Source organism: Vulpes lagopus, chromosome 10, assembly GCF_018345385.1.
Source record: "Vulpes lagopus strain Blue_001 chromosome 10, ASM1834538v1, whole genome shotgun sequence".
NCBI lineage: Eukaryota > Metazoa > Chordata > Mammalia > Carnivora > Canidae > Vulpes > Vulpes lagopus.
The window spans coordinates 93,567,772-93,586,028 of record NC_054833.1 but is presented as its reverse complement, the minus strand read 5'-3'; the positions used below and the strand labels follow the sequence as shown (position 1 = coordinate 93,586,028).

The following is an 18,257-nucleotide window of genomic DNA, read 5'->3' as shown; positions in this document are numbered from 1 at the left end:
CACCCGTCTCGCAATCCAATGGAACCACATGTCTACAAGGGACGGATCTGCCAACTCTAAAAATCAGCTAAATGATAACCTGCAGGGGCCATGGCACCAATTTTTGTTGAGCTATTCGTGGTCCTCTTCAAACAGGTGGAAGAACTTAAGTCCTCTCCCTCACTTGGGCCTCCCGGGGTTGAAGGGAAGTGCGAGCTTGGTGTCTGTCCTGGGAGGAGGTATTTGGAGGCTGGCCTGGAGGACCTGGCAGTCCAAGGTGGGAGGAGATACCTGGCCAGGTGCGAGTTCATTTGCATGTTATTCCCCGCCTCTCCCCCTTGCCCCCCAAATTCTGGTGGGAAAGGGTTAGAACTGCCCCAGAGGTCTTTAATTTTGTTTTTAAGGCCCCAGGCCTGTTGCTGAGCTCCCTCCTGACTCCTCCCTCCCCTGCCCCCGCCTGGGTGTCCCGGCGGGGATGGAGGCATCCCCTCCCCCGCGTCCCGGCCGCCTGGGCTTCGGTGAATCGCCGGCCCTTGCTGGGTGGAAGTGACCGCGCCGCGAAGACACTGCGGTGCCTAGAGTGTCGCGCGAAGGCTGAGGCCCGCAGGAGGGAGGCGCGGCCCAGAGGAGGCAGGTGGTGAGGGGGAAGCGCCCCCCCGCCCTGTTAGGGTGACCGGCGCCCGCAGGTAGGAGCCAGTAACGGCCCCCGCCCGGCCTCGCCGGTCCGTTTCCCTTTTCGTTTGTGGTCGGCCAGGAGCCTTGTGCAAGGCGGGGGTGGCGACCCGCGCGCAACCTAGCTGGCGCGAGGTCGAAGGTGGACCAGGGGAGTGGGTGGCCTGGGGGCGCCCTCGGGGCCCTTCCCCTCGCCCCGCAGCGGGCACAGAGGCGGGCTCGGCTCCCCGCTGGCGCGGGCCCCGAATGCTCCAGGCCCGCCAGCGTCATCTGGAACAGATGGATGGGGGGTGGCAGGCGCCCAGCGCTCCCTCCCATCGCAATCCGGGCTGGCGCGGGGAGGGAGGGAGCGGGAGAAGGAGGGAGGGAGGGAGGAAGGCGGGGGAGGCCGAGCCCGCGGGGACGGCAGCGTGCGCGCCTGCCAAGCGCGGCGCGGGCATGTCCCGGGGCAGGTTTGGGGCTGGCAGGAGCGCGGGCTGGCACCTGGGTCCGAAAGCTGAAACCCGCCGCGCGGCGCTGGGGCGGCTGCCTGGAGGTGGGGGTCCTGGTTTGCCTCCAGGCTCAACAGCATGAAAGCTGGAGATTAGAGAGTTTTCAAAAGAGGATGTACAGGGAGAGACCCCGGGGCATCGCCGCAGTGCCGGGAGCTTGGGACGCGCGCGGGGTCAGACCCTGGGGCGCCGGAATGCGCCGAGGCCAGGGGCGTCGGGCGAGGCGTGCCCCATTAACCCGGCGCTTCCTGGAGACGCAGGCGGCGCGGGGGGTGGGCTCCAGGCTCGCAGGCGGCGGCGGGCGCCGGTGGGGGCGGGGCGGAGCGGGGGGGGGGGGGGCTGGGGCCCGCAGTCCTTCGTCTTGCCGCCTGTGGGTGCCCAGGAATTTCAGGACGCTCCCTGAGTCATTCCAGTCTGTCAAGTGCCTGGGTGAGGTAGGGTGGGGGGGTGCCAGGAACGGGGAGGCGCTGCGCTGCGCTGGGGCCGGAGGCCCAGTGGGTCGTGCCAGTTTCTGGAGGCGGGCGGCCTCGCCTCTGACCGCAACCCCAGCTACTTAATGATCCCCCTGGTGGAGCGGCGCCTCCGTGGACTCCCCAGCCTCGGAGACGTGGGTTCTTGAAAGAACTGCCCCCCGCGTGTGGCCTTCCAAAAGTTACAGAACCACCGCAGGGGGGAGTTCCTAGAATTTTGGCAGGAAGACGCAGAGGCTCGAGTCGTACCCCATCAACCCTTTCAAGCTGGGGCAGTGAGGTCACTCATGTTGGGCGGTGGGGTAGGGAGGGTAAACGTTGCACACAGCCGGGCTTGCGTGCCCCCCCCCCGCGCCGCCGCCGACACGCACACCAGCTCCAAAAAGTTACCCTCCCCAGGTGCTCTGGAGCGCGTGCGTTTCTCCACTCTTTATTGAGCCTTCTGCCTGCCACACACTGTCGTAGGCACCGGGGCGCGGCGGTCACCAGCCCTGCAAGGGCTCTGCTCGCGTGGCGGGGCCTCCTTTTGGAGTCAAGTGGCGGGCCTGGGACGCCACTGTTATCTGGAAGCCGCGAGCGGGCGAGCCAGGGGCCCCGGGACCCGGAGGGTGGCACTCCCCCTACCTGCTGGTGTCCTCGGCTCACCTGGCCGCCCGCTGGGGGGGGGGGCGTGCGCCCGCGCGGGTGTACCCGGGCGCCCGTCCGTGCGCGCGCGCGTGTGTGTTTGCGGCTGAAACCCGACACCTCCCGCCGGCTGAGGTCAGGGAGCCGGGAGCGAGCCAGTGGCCCGGGAGTGGGCGGCGTTGCGCTTGGGTGTGTCCTCGGCGGCGGCGACAGCAGCAGGTGTTTCTTGGCCGGGGCCCCGGAAGCTCCACCTCCCCAGCGGGCCCGAGCCGCCGCCGCCGCCGCGCAGCCCCGGGTGAGATAAGCAGTTTAGACAAACACTGGGCGACGGTGGCTCCAGCATGTGTCAGCCGAGGCGGAGCTGCGGGGCCCGGGCATGAAAGGTGAGCGCGCCGCCGGGCCGGGGGGGTCCTCGGGCCCCGGCGCCCACCGCCCCGCCTCTGCCAAGTTCGCGGGTTCCGCGGGGGCGGCCGCCAACGGCTCGCGGGTAACTTCCCCGGAGTGCGAGCGGCGATAAGAGCCGAGCGGGCAGGCCGGAGCCCGGAGCCCCCCGGAGCCCCCCGCCCCCGCCCCTCCCCCTCCCGCGCGGGTCGCCGCCGGGCGGCCTGGCCCGGGGCGGGGGGCGGGGGGCCCGGGCGAGCTGTCGACGCTCGGGAGCCTCGGGACCGGGGCAAAAACTTTGCGGCGGCGGGAGCGGGGGGCAGGGGCGGGGGCGGGGGCGGCCGTGCACCCCCGCGGCAGGTGCCGGCGGCGGCCGAGCGGGCGGGGCGGGGGCGGGGGGCGCGCGGCGGAGCTCGCCCGCTGGGGCCGCGCGGCCCGGGTTTTTGTCTCGCTCCCCCTCCCCCTCCCCTCCCCCTCCCCTCCCCCCTCCCCTCCCCTCCCCCCCCTCCCCTCCCCTCCCCCTCCCCTCCCCCCCCCTCCCCTCCCCTCCCCCTCCCCGGAGCGGGGGAGGCCGCCGGGAGGGCGGGGCTGCAGGCGGCCCGGGGCTCCGACCCCCACGCCCCGCCGCCCCAGGGCGCGCCCGGGGCCCCGCCGCCCCCCAGCGGTGCCCCTGCCCCTCCTCCTGCCGAACATGGCTGCCCCGGCCTCGGAGGTGGGAGGGCGACAGCATCCGCCGCCCCCCGCTCGCGCTGCCCTCTCTCCCCGCCCGGCCCTTCCTGCTCCGCCTGGATGCGCCTCCCCGCCCCCAGCCCTCCCGGGCCCGCGGCCGCGCTGATGGGCGGCGAGTGGCCCGACCTAGTGGAGCCGATTCAATTATATTGCAGCACCAGAGACACCTCCTCGGCCGCCCGCCCGCCTCTCCGGCAGGCTAATTAAATTCCCTTCGTGGAGGCGGAGCGGGAGTCGGGCTCGCCCTCCGCAGCTCCGGGTGGGGACGAGGGGACCACTTGAGTGCGCCGCGGAGGCTCCCGGCGCAGGTCCTGGGGACAAGGGGTTTCTCTGCGCTGGGGGGCAGACGTGCCCCACCACCGCCCCCACCGGACTCGGTGGTCTGGGGGCTCGTTGCCAGGGTGCCAGCTCTGAGGCCGGAGGGCTGTGCGCCGCCGGGAGGGGAAGCACCTGCCGGCCCCAGGCCGGGTGGGGGCTCCCGTCGCCAGTGGAGTCCATTGGGCTGTTGTTTTGTAAACTAGCCTTTGTCTGCAAAGTGCATCTAAAATACATTAAACTCTTGTTAACCCCTGCAGTGCCTTATCTGGGGCCCACACAGGTTGGGTTTGGAAACAAAAAAAGCAAGACCACCAGATGAAAAAAAGGACTGCTTTTGTGAAGGCGCCGGGACAAAAGGCCCAGCCACTCTGGGTGGGAACCTCCAGGCCTAAGCCGATTTCCAGGAGGCGGGGATGGTGGGCCAGAAGGTCCTGGTGGGGTGCTCAGCCTGCTTGGCTGACTAGCTCCCGTCCCCTGGGATTCTGTGCCCTCCCCGCCAAAGACTGGAAAGTGGGGGGGGGAGCCCCAGGTGAGCGGCCGGTTTCTGGATCTCCAGCGTTACTTAAGCTTGGGGCAGGGAAAAGTTGCTCACCCTGTGTTTACAGGCCACCTCCACCGGCAGGGACGGCGGGACCTGAGGCTCAGGCTGCCGCCTGACTCAGCCAAGGCCACGCCACAGGTGAGGGGGCCCTGGGCGCAGGCTCCAACTGGCAGGCTGTGTGTGTCATCCCAGCTGCCTGCCTCGAAGGGGAGTCTGCACCCCGCCCAGGTGGACGAGGAAGCCTGCAGGCCTGGCTCTGCAAAAGCAGCTGCGTTGATACTTCTCAGCCTGTGTACGCCCATTCCTGACCCCTGGCTTGAAAGGGCTGGGGAGGCGCCTGATGGCCAGTGCTGGGTTGGCTTTTGTCACTTTGTCTCAAAGCAGGAGTAGATGGCATAGCCAGGAAGGGGGAAAGCCGGAAACCAGAGCCAGCAGGGTTTGACACTTGGAGGTTTTCTTTCTGTGAACCTTGGGAGCCGGGGAGCCGCTGGGGCTTTAAGCCAGGATCAGCCCTGCCTGGGGTGGGAGGCCCGTCCTGCTTCCACTCAACCGTCCTATCTCTGGGGCCAGGCTCCAGACAAGGCAGCAGGCTGCCCTCCGGTGCGGGCCCTGACCTGTTGGGCACAGCTTTTGGAATCCTGGCTTGTCAACGATGAAAAAGGGTTTATAGATTGCCAAGCCTGGTTTTCTAAAATTGCTAGTGACCAGGTCTCCTCAAACCCAGTTAAGCCACAGCCTCTGGGTTCCTGGCCCTAGACGAGAAAATGCTTCAAGTTCCCTTCAGGTGATTCTAATGTGCAGGCTGGAGCTGGGGACCAGACCAGCCTCCTGACGCGGGGGTGGAGGGGGGGGACACGGATAGACAGATTTGGGGTGAGCAGTGCCAGAGCGCACAGCGGGTAGAGGACCCCTCGGGAAGCTCCCGTGGGCTTTGCAGAACCGTCCTGTGGCGGCCAATAACTTCCTGTCTCTGGGGAAGTTCCGGGGTTGCAGATCCCACTGAGCCTTGGGGTTTCAAAGCAGAAGACGCCTGCCCCTGGGCGCCACAACTCGCCCCAGAGGCACCAGAGTAAAGTCAACACAGCGCCACTCGGTGGCGGACCTGAGTCCTGCAGCTCCAAACTTGAGACCTCCCTGCTGACTTCTCCCTAACTGCCCTTGACCCTTGGGGAGGTGGTGCCCTCCTGGAGAAGGAGGGGCCTCTGTGCTCTACACACACACACACACACCCCCCCGCCCCAACCTCAGGGGTGGGTGCTGGTGGCTCCTACTTCTCCAGAAGAATGCAGGTGAGTAAGACCTGGCTGCTACCTCTCTTCTTGCCCCAGGGACTCGTAGGGGCTTGTGGAATCAGCCAGCAAGGCCGGTTTTTCCTGGCCCCATCTGAAGGCTTGGAATTCCCAGCTTGGGTTACTCGAAGTCCACACTGGGCTGGGGTGGGGTGGTAGCACGTTAATTATCTTTGTTATGGCAACACGAGCAGCCTCCAAGCCACAGGGCTGCGTGAGGCCGCCTGCCCCCCGTCACTGGTGTGCTGGGAGAGCTGGTTTGTAACCTGCAGGGTCTGTGTTCCCGGTGACATTTCAGCTTGGCCTCTGTGCTGGAGACCGGTCGTCTTGCTTGAATTTCTCCCTCTCTCAGAGTGCAGCGGGGGCCCCCCGAGCTCCCGGCTTCACTTCCCCACGCTGGCCCTGCTCCCAGCCGAGGCCACAGGCGGGAGGTGACGTTTCAGAGTGTTCCTGTCAATGAGAATTTATTGAGCGCCTCCTATGAACCCAGCCGGCGCTCGTTGCTGGGAGGTGTAGGGACAGATAACATAGGAGCGCGCCCAGAGCAGCCCTTTGCACGCCTGCCAAAACGCGCGCCGGGGGCCTTTTAATCTTGCTTTTGCAGCTTCTCCCCTCCACCCGCCGCTTGTCTCTTGGCCTCCGCCTCAGCTCCTCCGGCAGGACCCCACCACGCGGCAGCCCTGCTCTGCCCAGGTCCTGCCTGGGATTCTCCCGGCAGCTCCGCACCCCAGGGTCCCTGACACCAGCCCCCCTGCCCTTCTCTTCTTGATGCCTTGAGCATGTTCCCAAGTTCAGAGGGGAAGCCACTGTGGGGCTAGGGGAAGTGAAAGCAGCCTCTGGGGAGCGTGGGATGAGGGGCCGGGCCTTGGAAGGAAGGAAGGGGACTGCAGGTTAGGGGGAGGGGGTCAAGTGTTTGCAGGCATCTGTGGGAGAGAGATCTGGGTGGACTCCAGGCTATGTGGGCCCTAGTGGGATTTGGGGATCTTGAGGGGTGTGACTTAGTTGAAGGAGGTGGGGTGGGAAGCAGAAAGCCTTCTGATTAGGGGGACTCACTCTTGGCGGGAACCTAAACACCCAGGGCCAACCTGTGGGCAATTAAGCCCAGTTTCTAGAAGAGGGGCCTGGAGGTCTGTATTTCATAGCCCCCCACCCCTACCCTCACCCCATGTGACTGCCGTGTGCAATCAGAACTGAGCTACAAGTGCCTTCTGGTGGGGGAGCGGGCAGCTGGGAAGGGATTTCTGCCCTTGGGGAAAGTGGACTGAGGCTTTTTTTTTTTTTTTAAGATTTTATTCATTTATTCTTGAGAGACCGAGACATAGGCAGGGGGAGAAGCAAGCTCCCTATGGGGAGCCCCATGCAGGATTCAATCCTAGGACCCCAGGATGATGACCTCAGCCAAAGGCAGACCCTCAATCACTGAGTTGCCCAGGTGCCCCTGGACTGAGTCCTTTTAAGGCGAATTGGAGTCCTTCCTCAGGAAACCAGAGTGTGTCCTCTGCCCCAGAATTGGATGAGGTGCCCTAGGGAGCCAGAGCCCCTCACCTGACTGGGTGAGAGAACCATCACCTGGTCGCTGGATGACACTGAGCCCTGTGTTAACCTGGGGCAAAATCCTGAAGGTAACTCCCCTTCCCTGGCCCGGGTGAGCTGTGAGCTCTCCTCCTAAGGGGCCCTTCAAATGCAGAGTTGTGTTTGGATGGATGGCTTCTGTGCCTGTCTAGAGCTCCGGCCAAGCCTTCCGATCCTGGAACGGGTTCCTCCAGCTGGAGAACTTGACATATGTGTGAGGAGTTGCACGTTGTAGTGGCTCTGGGGCTGCCAGAGCCGGGTGTGGGGCAGCCCTCCAGCTGTTTCCCATCTGTACCATGGGGGCGCACGGGCCTCCCTTATGTTGTGGATTCGGGGGACACGCATGCCCGGCACCTGCCCCTGAATGGGCAACTGGCCGGAGGAGCCGACAACCTTGGAGGCCCGAGGTGAGCCCCCAGCGAGCGTCTGCATCACTCTTCCTGCACCTGCCGAGGGTGTTAGCATCCACCTCTCCAGCCCTGTGGTCCTGGGTCTCAGTTTCCTCCTTTGAAATTGGATGGCAGGTGAGAACACCTGCATCCTAGGATGCTTGGAGATCAAATGCTTTCTCCTTAAAGCTCGGGGTGGTGCCTGGTGTGGAGAGCTCGTGTGAGGGTTTGTTAAGGAAACCACCATCATCACCTCGATGGTCCTGGCGTTTTAATTCATGAAACCCACCTGGCCTTGCAGTGCTTGGGGAGGGGGGCGGTGAGAGTGCACTTTTCCCACCAAGACTCAAAAGCTCCATTTGCCAGGTCAGCCCGTGCTGATCTCCGGGCGGGTGCTAGGGCCCCACCTGCCCGCCTGGTCTTGAACCCTGCGTGTGCGCATCCCTTTCTTCAGCCGCCTGCAGCCCCTCCCCTGGCCTGCCCTCCCTGTGCTCAGATGGTGGGTCTGTGGCCACAGGCAGCAATAAAAGGAATCGATCCGTGAGCTTCTGGTCAGGGCAGTATTGACGTTGGATAGGTTAAGCCGTCCCAAAGGAAAATCTATGTGTCAAGCTGAGGAGGACCCGGCGTCCAGGCGGGGTGGGCAGGGCCTCCTCTGTGCCGACCCCGAGCGTTATGGGGTGAGCCAGGGCACCAGCTGGCATACCACCCAGCCTGTCATGGGTGGGGGGGAGTGCTGCGAAGGCCTTCATGTGACATGTGGCACGGACTGTGTTGTCACTGTCTGACGCTCCCTTGAGGAGGGCCTGGAATGAGGGAGGGCGTATCCCCATCTGACCATTAGCTGGGATATCTAGGGGCCCCACATGTGCCCGTGCTTGCCTGGCATCCTGTAGCTGGTTATTGGTGGAGAAGGAACAAAACCAAGGGGTGGGAGGAGGTTCATGTTGCTGAATTCTGAGCTTGCATCTATCTGTGCGTTATTGTTACTGTTTTACATGTATGGGGGCGGAGGGAGGTTCATTCACTAGACTGGGTAGCCAGCCTGGAAGATACAAAGTTGAATAAGTAAAACTGAAGTTTTTAGCTGCCTGGGAACCTCCAGGGGCTTCTGATGGCTCCCTGCCACCTCATGTGGGGGCGGGGGTGCTGGTTGTCCCAATGTAAAAGGAAACTATTAGGAAACTAATAGGAAAGCTCAGTATCAGCCCCTATGCAATGCCTGGCACCCCCTCCCCCTTTAACCCTGGGCCCCAATTAGATAGATGGTCTCTTAAGGATTTCTGGTCAGCCCTGCTTGAGCTCAGAGGGGGATTGGAGGAGTGGGCTGAGATTATATGTTTTAAATCAGATTAATGCCCAGGCCTTGCCTTTCTGAGCCCGTAAGACATTTTGCATCTTGCAGGTTTTGGCTACAAGGTCTTCTATGGCTTTATGAGACTGGAGGCCTTCCTAGGGATGCCGGACCCTGGGGGCCTGTCACTCGGGCACAGGTGGTGCATTTTAACCCGATAGCTGGTTTCCAAGGTGAGACTGGTAGGACAGTGTTGTGTCCTTCCTTGTACTGTGCTGTATCTGGCAGGGGATCCCTGCCCACGCTCGGACAGTCAGGGCGCTCCGTGTACCTCGGGGTGCTGTGCTCCAGTTAACAGCAGCATCTGGGCCACACTCTGTGAGTGCCCACCCCCACCCCAGTGTGTTCATGACACAGGGCTGGCCTAGGGGATAGGTGCCAGGAAGGGAAAGCTGACGTGGAAAGACTTGAACTCCAGCTGCGTGTGTTGGGATGGCACTTCTGCCCACCAGCAGCAGCCGGGAACTTTATGTACCTGATTCTGGCTGAGTGGGCTCTCCACCCCTCAACCTTTGGCCTCCAAGGGCGTTTGCTGACCCTACAGGAGGAAGAAAGCCCTTCATGTAGCCAACACCTGCTCCTCAGAGGTTCTCTTGCCCCCACAGTGGATCTCTGGGCCAACCAGGCTGCTTGTCACTGTGTGACCCGGGACAGCTAGGGTTTGTGGTCCCAGAGGGTGAAGCCTGGCACCTGTGAGAGCTGGTTTGGGGCCTCAGCATCCTGCTTGGATTACAGGAAACTTGCAGGTTCCCAGTTGAGATGATAGAGGAATTTGTGTTAAGGAAGGAAAGGATTACTTAGGCTTGGACAGTCCATTTCTCAGCAGTTGATGGAGGGCAGTTGTGGACAGAAGAAGGTGACCAACCTGGCCTGTGGCTCCTGGTGACTGTCGTAGGAACCTTTACCTGATGGCCCTCTTCTGAGGTCCCATTTTGGTCACAGGGTAGTTGGTGTTTTTTTGTAGGGGGAGGGTAGTTGGCATTTACTGATTCCTAGGCGTAGCACACTGGGCTTTGAAGATGGTAGATGAGCCCAAGAGGAAGTACCATTAGAACTTGGAGGTTTCTGGGTATTGATACCTCATTTGCCTTTGACCCAGGTGTATAACGTTGGGAAAAGGTGTTACTGCTCAGGGTTCAGTACGTAAAGAGCTCTATGCCCTCGGATTCTCTAACCTGTGTTCGTGGACGCCACACAAATTGTTGGGTCCCTGTGAACTTGGTAAATCTGTATCCAGAATTCAGCAGGAGAGGGTCTGGTCTGCCCTTATGACCATTATGATAATGGACTTTTTTTTTTTTTTTTAAACAAAAGCAAAAATTCATTTTATGATTTGAGGCAGGTTTTGGCTTGAGTGCACTGGCTTTGAGCCAAGTGAAACCCACTTGCTGTTGACACATGCCGAGATCATGGCCTACCTTCCTGGCGGGCCGTCACCCCTAAATCTGAGAGTGTGGAGGGGTTGACCTCTTACTGCTGAATTAGGATGGAATTACGGTGTTGACAACGTCTGGGCTGAGGGTCCTGGCCATGGTGCCCATTTATCGATAAGCTCCTATAGATGCTGTTCGTTGCCTGAGCACATGGAATTTCAGACCTGGGGAGACACACTCCTGCATCAAGCAAGCCGGCCAGCCTGAGACAGTAGGGAAAGGTGGGGACTTGGGACAGCTGCTGTTCTCAGGATTTTGGGTTGGTGGCTTCTTGTTTTATAAGATCTTGTGTTATGGATCTTCATCTTGACTTAAAATCTCCCATTTTTAAATATCCATTGATTCACATTTAAGCTACATGGCTTGACATCAGGCCAAATGAAGACAGGTTGATGGGTCAAAGAAGACCTGCTTAGCCTCTGCCCCCCTGCATCTAGCTCCCCCCCAATCCTATTACTGATACGGAAGCTGAGGTTCAGACCACAGTTTTCCTACCAGCATTTTCTTTCTTTCTTTCTTTCTTTCTTTTTTTTTTTTTTTTTTTGTTTTACTTAAAGGTTTGTATTTATTTATTCATGAGACGAAGAGAGAGGCAGAGACATAGGCAGAAGGAGAAGCAGGCTTCTCAAGGGGTGCCCGATGTGGGATTCGATCCTGGGACTCCCCGAGACCACACCCTGAGCTGAAGGCAGACGCTCATCCACTGAGCCAGCCACCCAGGAGTCCCAACAGTCCAGTTTCTTGCCTCAGCTCCTGGGTGGTCCTGCCACGTGAGACCCAAAGCTTGCCAGCCTGCCTGAGCAGGGATGCCGGGCATCACCGTTAGCCCCATCGGGTCTGGTCAGCTAAGCAATGTGAGGATATGGCTGGTGTGCCTCCATCCCTCTTGTGTTGGCGGAGGACCTACCCAGTGCCCTGAGGAGTAGAGCTGCAGGAGGACCCAGCCTGCCCCGTATGGACGGCTTTTGTCAATAGCTACTCCATATCGAAGGGACAGTGCTCTTGTAATCTCTGTCCTTCCTTCCCCAGAGGGGTAAGGCAGGAGCTGTTGAAGCACCCAGACTCCTGACCCCCACCCTGAGTACAGTGAGGGAGCGGGAAGTAGGGTCCCAGCTAGCAGAGCAATGACCTCTGCTTCCTCTTCCCACTGCTTCTCAAAGTCTGTTCCCCCCTCCCCGCCCAGGTAGGTTTTATCCCTGTCAGAAGGAGGACCTGGCCTTGACCCCTGCCCTCCTGGCCTGTTTCCCCACCTGCTGCTCCATGGAAAGTTGGAGAACTTCAGTGGCTGCCTCCTGGCTGGGTTGGGTTTCTCTCCTTTGGGACCTCTCCTCTGCACCGGACACCTCTGACCCCCGCCTGCTTCCTGCACCCCGTGCTTCTGGGCATCCACTGAAAGGGCTCCTTTGTGAGTGAGACTCAGCTCAGAGGTGGCCTGGTTAGCTCAGGTGCCAGCAGGCACATGAAAGGGTCCTAATCCCGGGTTATTATCTGGGCCACATGCCCTCCAGGAGCTCCCTGCCAGAGCTGCGGAGATGTGGGGGTCCCAGAGTCCGTCCTCGTGCTCGGCCCAGGGTTGTATGCCGAGTGTAAAATGAGTCTGGCACCCAGCTGGGTGCTCTCGCAGGGGCCTTCAGTCACAGAACTGGGGTCTGCAAAATGGAAGGCAAGCCCAGTGGCCCTGCCCAGTTCCTTCTTGCTAGCACTTTCTAAACAGTTCAGGTCCCAGTCTCCGCAGGCCAGGGCAGCACTCTCTCCCCGACTTGGTGTACCCGTCTGTAGAGTGGGAGGCAGAGGCAGGCCACTTGGGAAAATTTGCTTGGGAGGTTCCTTGGCCCTGGGAGCCCCTGGGGGCCGCCCACCTCCAGGAGGCAGCAGTGTGGGGGAAGCCTGGGTGCGGGGTGGGAGGGATCAGCTGGCTGGGGGCGTCCTTGTCCTTGGCTCTGGCTCCCGCGCTGCCCTGCAGTGGGACCCTGGGCAGCCTCCCTGACCTCGCCGCCTGCCGAGGCCTGTTCATGCAGTTGCTGTGAAACTCCGGGCCAACCAGTCTGGCGTCTGCTGCAACTGTTAGGACCGTCCGCGTTTCTGGGGACAGCCTCCTGGGGTCCCGGACGCCGGGCTCCAACCTTGACCCTGTCCCTTGGTCTCCTTTGGCTTTACTACTTCTATACGGTTCTCTATGCTGTGGTTCCTGCCTCTCCGCCCCCTCTGGACGGCTGCCCCCCCCCCCTCCCGCCGCGTGCAGCCCTTCATCTGTCCGTGTCCAGGCTTCTCTAGACGCGGCAGCCGCCCAGAGTAATCGCTGTCAAATGTCGCTGCCATCTGTTGCCCGACTTCTGTCCTGTGCCTCCACCCGCAGCCTCCGCGACTCCCGGCCTTCTGCAGCCTCCAACCTCAACCTGTGGATCATCTTTGGCTGGCTCTGGGGGAGACCAGGGTGTCACCCCATGCCCACCCCATTTCCACCTGTTTTGTGACTCCCACTCCTTCCGGACACCTCTCTGGCCCCGTCGGCGCACACCTCTGTGCTGTTACCTGGTATGTGGGCACCGAGTGCTGAGTGAGTGTGGGGGTCTCTCCTGAATGCTCCTCACCCACGGTACTAGCGTGGCACTGGGGGATAGGGGCTGAGAGAACCCTAAACCTTGCCCCACCTAGGCTGAACCCCACCTGGGGTTCCTGGTGGCTGTCGGGGGACCCCAGAGGGCAGAGATGGGCTTTGGAAACAGCTTGCCCTTGTGGGCTCCCATCTCATCGATGGTGCCTCTGGAGGGCACTTGGTGCAGCTTCTGAGCCCCTGCCTTGGGCATTCCCAAGTGACTTCACGCTGCTGAGTGACAGGTCTGTGTGGGAGGGGGGGGCAGCCATGTCCCCAAGGAGGGAGCTGCCTTGTTTCTCCTTGGCTCCTAGGCCGGGGTCTCCTATGGCCCCCTGCCCCCCCCCACCTGTTCTCTGCTCTGTGCTCCGCTCCCTGCGGCCAGCAGTGGCTCAGGCACAGTCCGCCAGTTCCTGGGGCCGCAGCCTTGGGGAGTAAGTCCTCTTCTGGGACTCGGACAGAGAAAGGCCCCAGTCCCCTTACAGACCTGCAACCTGGGGGACTGTCCTTAATCGAAAGAGAACATTAGGCCTAAGCAGGCCACCCTGCGCATCCGGAGCAGGAAAACCTTCCTGACTCCCCCACCCCCATCCCCAAGAAAAATTGCTTCGTGCGAGTGAGCTCAGAACACGCCAAAGGCAAATATAATAATGAATTTATTATGAAGCCGCTCGGGTTCCCATGATCACATGGCACCCTACACCGCAGCCACCCACCGGGTCTCTGCGGCAGGGTGACCCCGGCCTTGTCAGGGCTGCAGGAGCATCGCCCCTCGGGGGGGGGCACGGTGATCCCTGAGCAGGAGGCTGGCGGGGGCCAGGGAGGCGGGGCCGCTGACCCCAGGGACGCGCTGTGTTTGCTCACAAACGTTTCTTTCTTTCTGCGGTAATGAAAAATGATCAAGAGGGGTGATTGGAGAATCCCAATCCGGATCGTGCCTGCCTGGGGCAGGACAGGGAGGCCCTGCCGGCTGGCCCCACGGGGTGTAATTACCCCAGGGTGGGGGGCTGTCAGGAGGAAGGGGCGGGCTGGTGCTTGAACCGGGAGCCAGCAGAAAATTCATCTCAGCCATTAGCTTGTAATTAGAGAGCACGGAGGGAGCAGGCCCGAGGTCTGGTGCCGGGGTAGAGCCCATGAAAGGAAGCGGTAATTATAGGGTCTGCGGGAGGCCGGGCGGGAGGCCCGCGTGCTGATTAATACGCCCGCCGCCACCGAGTCGAGGGGGCGGTGGGGCCGGGGCGTAGTTAATGGCGTGTTGGGGGGCCTCCCCCCACTTTAGTCCTGCTGCTGCGGAGCATGGGGTTTGTTCTGAAGAACCAGAACAAGGTGGGTTTCCGGAGAGCAGAGAACATCAGCCGCCCTGCCAGCCGGGCTGGCCCTGCACTTGGTTTTCTTTCCTTTTGCCCTTTTTTTTTTTTTTTTTAAAGCTCTGTGCTGCTGCTGGCCTTATTAGAAATGTAGGCAGAAGAGGAAAAGTATTGATTAAAGACACCACCGTGCTGGGGAGGGGCGGAGCAGGAGAGGAGGGGGCAGGTGGCCCAGTGGCTTTGGGGCTCTGGGCTCTGCGGGGGCGTCCCGGGCCCTCCAGCTGGGGTGCCGGGGCCGATCGGATCTCACCTCTGGGTGTCCGGCTGTGGCGGCTCTCTGCTCCTGGGAGCTTGGGTGGCAGCCGGTGGTGGCAGGAGCCCCGTCCAGAGAAGGACAGCTGTACGTGATGTAAATGAGAAGGCCGGGAGGCCACATGACCCGGTCGCCGTCCTGCCGAGGTGCACATGGCGGAGAGCAGCACCGCGCGGAGGGAGCCCTCCCTGCCTCCTGCGCCGCCCCCGGCCCCGGCGCTCTCATCCATCATTGGCCTTCACGCAGTGGAGCTTATTCCCAGCTGTTAGGATAATGAATTTACATGAGCTGATAATGTAGACAAGAATTCAGTCAATGGCCAGGAGCACAGAAGTTAATAAATACCCTCTCTAATGAGGGCACAGGGAGCAGGTGCCCCATGTTCCCCCAGGGCCTCCTGAGGATGCAGGGGCCACCCCAAGGCCCACCCCTGCTGCACCTGCCGTGGCCTGCGTGTGTGTGGGAGCTCTGGGTCTGCCTCCCTGGGCAAGGCTTGGGGTGGGGGGATCGCACAGTGTGTGAGTCCTGCAGTGACCCCATCCTGGGACAGAGGGGCATGGTGGGCAGTGGGTTCCCTCGAGGCTGCATGGAGCCGTGGTAGGGCTGGGGCGACTGTTTGCTGGTTGCCGGGGTCCCATGAGAGTGGACCCTGCCCCTCCATCCCGGGTGCAGGGGAGCTGCCATCCCTGCTGCTGGTGATCCTCCAGCCCGCCCTCCCGGGGTGCACATGCTGAGGAGCGGTGCTAATTTTAGCTCCTTAATGAAGAGGCTGGGTTGGGATTCTATTTTAAGTGACCTGACATCAGCAGTAGCTTTCCTGACTTGCAGTGCCCCTGAGCCCGTGGCTGACACTGCGACAGAGATGCTGGCTTTGGGGGACCCCCGGGAACCCAGAGGGCCACTGGTAGAGCCCTGAGCGCAGATGCCAGACTTTGCTTGAGGAGGGGAGAGGAGGTTCAGGTGGGAGGGGAGGGTACTCAATGCCAGCAGGATTGTGACCCTACCATGCAGGGGACCAGTGGGTGAGGATTTGGGTTTGAGTTCCAGCAGGGGAGGCCCTGGTCTGAGGGGTGCCTCCGGGCCCTCTGCTGGTGTGCCAGCCTCATGTTGGCGAGCTCTCTGTCTCTTTCATGACCGTCTCCCCCCCTTCCCCGTTTACCTATGATTTAATTTATTTGTATGAGAGAGAGAGAGAGAGAGCAAGCACCAGCAGGGGGAGGGACAGAGGGAGAGGGAGAAACAGACTGTGCTGACCGGGGATCCTGACACAGGACTGGATCCCAGGCTCCCGAGACCATGACCTGAGCCAAAGGCAGGCACTTTAACCCACTGAACTTCCCAGGAGCCCCAGTGACTTTGCTAAAAACCTGGTTTACTGCCGAGAAGTTACAACATAGGTATAAGGGTAGAGTAGACCTTTGCTTCTCTTGCTGACACTTGAAGACGCCCACCAGCAGCTTCAGGGGCATGTGGTATTGTGGGGTCTGGCCTGGGATTTGTCATGTGGCTGCCCCTGCCTAGCCCAGCACCTCCATGCCACCCTGCCCAGCAATGTCAGTCGGCAGTCACAGCAGGTCCACCCAGGTCACCAGCTGGCCAGCCTGTCACATGGCTCCCGGGCAGTGACCTCACATCTGCTCCTGGGCCTTGGGGACCAGTCACTGGGAGGTAGAATGACTGTGTTGCCTACCCTCACTTCCCCACCCCTCGGCCCCATCTCTTACACACGTGCGTGCTGTGGGGCAGAATGGGTCTGGATCCGGGCCCTGACCACTTTAGCATAAACAGGATGCAGGTGCTCTGTTGCAGTTATCTCAGCCCTGCTGTTAACCATCCGTTGGGCCTTGGATCCAAGACTGTCCTCCCCCATCTGTAAAATGGGCACAGTGACACCTTTGTTACAGAATTGGGAATTAAAGAGAGGTGGCTGGCTCTCTAAGGGATGAGGGAATGGAGGGAGTGTTGATGGTCTCCGATGACCTCTTGGGGGCCCACTTTGAAGACTGCAGGTAAAGTCATAGAACGTTTGCAGATGGGTGAGCTTCTTGGGCTCCAAGAGGGAGATGGGAAGAGAGTGCGAGACGGCAGTTGAGGGCAGCGCCGTGTTGGTTGTCTAGAGCTGTGTGACAAATGCTCCCACACTTAACATTCAGGGATGCGGGGCAGCTCAGAGGCCCTAAGCAGGCTGTGATCCAACTGGCAGACGGGGCTGTGGTCTCATCTGGAAGCTCAGCCAGGCTGGGGGGGAAGAACCTGGTTTTTGTCTGGTGGCGTCAGGAGACCTGGGATTCTCCATGGGCTGTTTGAGCATGGTCCCCTCAAGTGATGCTGGAGAGTGGGCAGGTGGCCGTGTGGCCACGGCACCTCTGATGGTCTTTTTGTGTTAAGTCACACATGACCACTTCCGCCGTCCTCGCTGGGTCCGACGTGAGTTCGTTTGTCTAGCCCACGTTTGGGGAGAGAGAATCAGTCCCCGCCCCTTGAAGGAGCAAAGACTTCGTGGATGTATCTCTAAGAGCCTTTGGTGAAGCGTATTTTAGGAGTGTATGTGTGTGCACATGCATTGATCCCTTCTGCTCCAGGGTCTTGTTTAGGTCTTGGAGCAGGCAGGTGTGGTGTGAGGTGTGCGGGGATACTGTGAGGGCCCAGGAGAGAGGGTTCGAGTCCTGGGTGTGCTGCTTGACTGTGTGGCCAGGACCAGACTGTGAGCGGCTCCTGGCTTCCCAGGATCATCTGAGGTCAGCAGGGTACTGGACTTTGTCTTGCTGCATCTTACAGACAAGACACGCCCAGAGAGGCAGAGTGACTTGCCTGAGGTCACAGTTGAGGCTACAGAGCGAGGATTCAAGCTCCAGGTACCTGGCAGCCAAGTGAATGCTAAGCTTGACCTTCAGGCCCCCATTTCCTCACTCCACAACCTTGGTCACACCTCGTGCCCCCTCTGTCCAGCTATCCACTGGAGGAGGAGAGGGTGGCGGTGGTAGCCTGGGGCCAAACTCCCAGATCCTAGCATCCACTGGGCTTGGTGTCCTCTAGCCAGCCGGGTGCTGGGTTGGCTGAGAATGACCTGGGTCTGAGACCTGCATTTTCCAGCTGTCAGGCTGCTGAGCAGGGACCCCACACTCTCCTGGATTCTTGAGTTTCTCTCGTGGGGGTTCACTCCCCCTTCCTGCTTTTCCAGCGGAGGCAGACACACGGGTCAGTAGGGAGTTAGCGCTCCTCTGCTGCTTAGTGGGGCTGCTGGAGGGCACCGCTGCCCGGCGAGGTGGCTGCCCACGTGACCGGCCCTGCAGCTGGGAGGCCGGCACGCTGGACGGGGGCATGGGGGCTATTGTGGGGGCCCTTTGTTCCCAAGCACAAGCCCTCACCTGAGAGAATGGTGTTCCCTGGAGCTCAGCCTGCCTCAGTGTGGTCTTTCATGCACCCCCGAGGGTGGCTCTTCCCGCCCCCCTTGGCAGGAGAGCAGCAGCCAGTGCCACCTGGCTCTCTGAGACTCGGGCTCTGGGGCAGCAGGTGAATGCCCACCCCTGCCCGGCCGCCTGTGGGGATCCCCCCTTTTTCACCTGGGTCTTCGAGCCTGCTGGCCTGTGGGGATGGCTGCAGAAGCAGGGTCCAGTTAGGCTCTTTGAGACTCAGCACAGAGCCCAACAGAGGTGAGGTGGGCTCTCGGGGCCACAGAGAGCCTCTTGGGGTGTGGGCCGCAGCCCTGTGAGGAGGGCACGTTCTTGCCCTGTTCTGTGATGGTGTTCCTCCACCCATGCTGCCCAGGGACCCTTCCCTAGATGGCCCCGTGTTGCTCCTG

General features: G+C 61.2%; 1 protein-coding gene across 5 annotated transcripts in view; it reads left to right on the top strand.

The window, feature by feature from the left end:
• Positions 1 to 18,257, top strand: part of GSE1 (Gse1 coiled-coil protein) — a 414,942-nt gene that overhangs the window by 357,994 nt on the left and 38,691 nt on the right. The gene's annotated exons all lie outside the window — the stretch shown is intronic.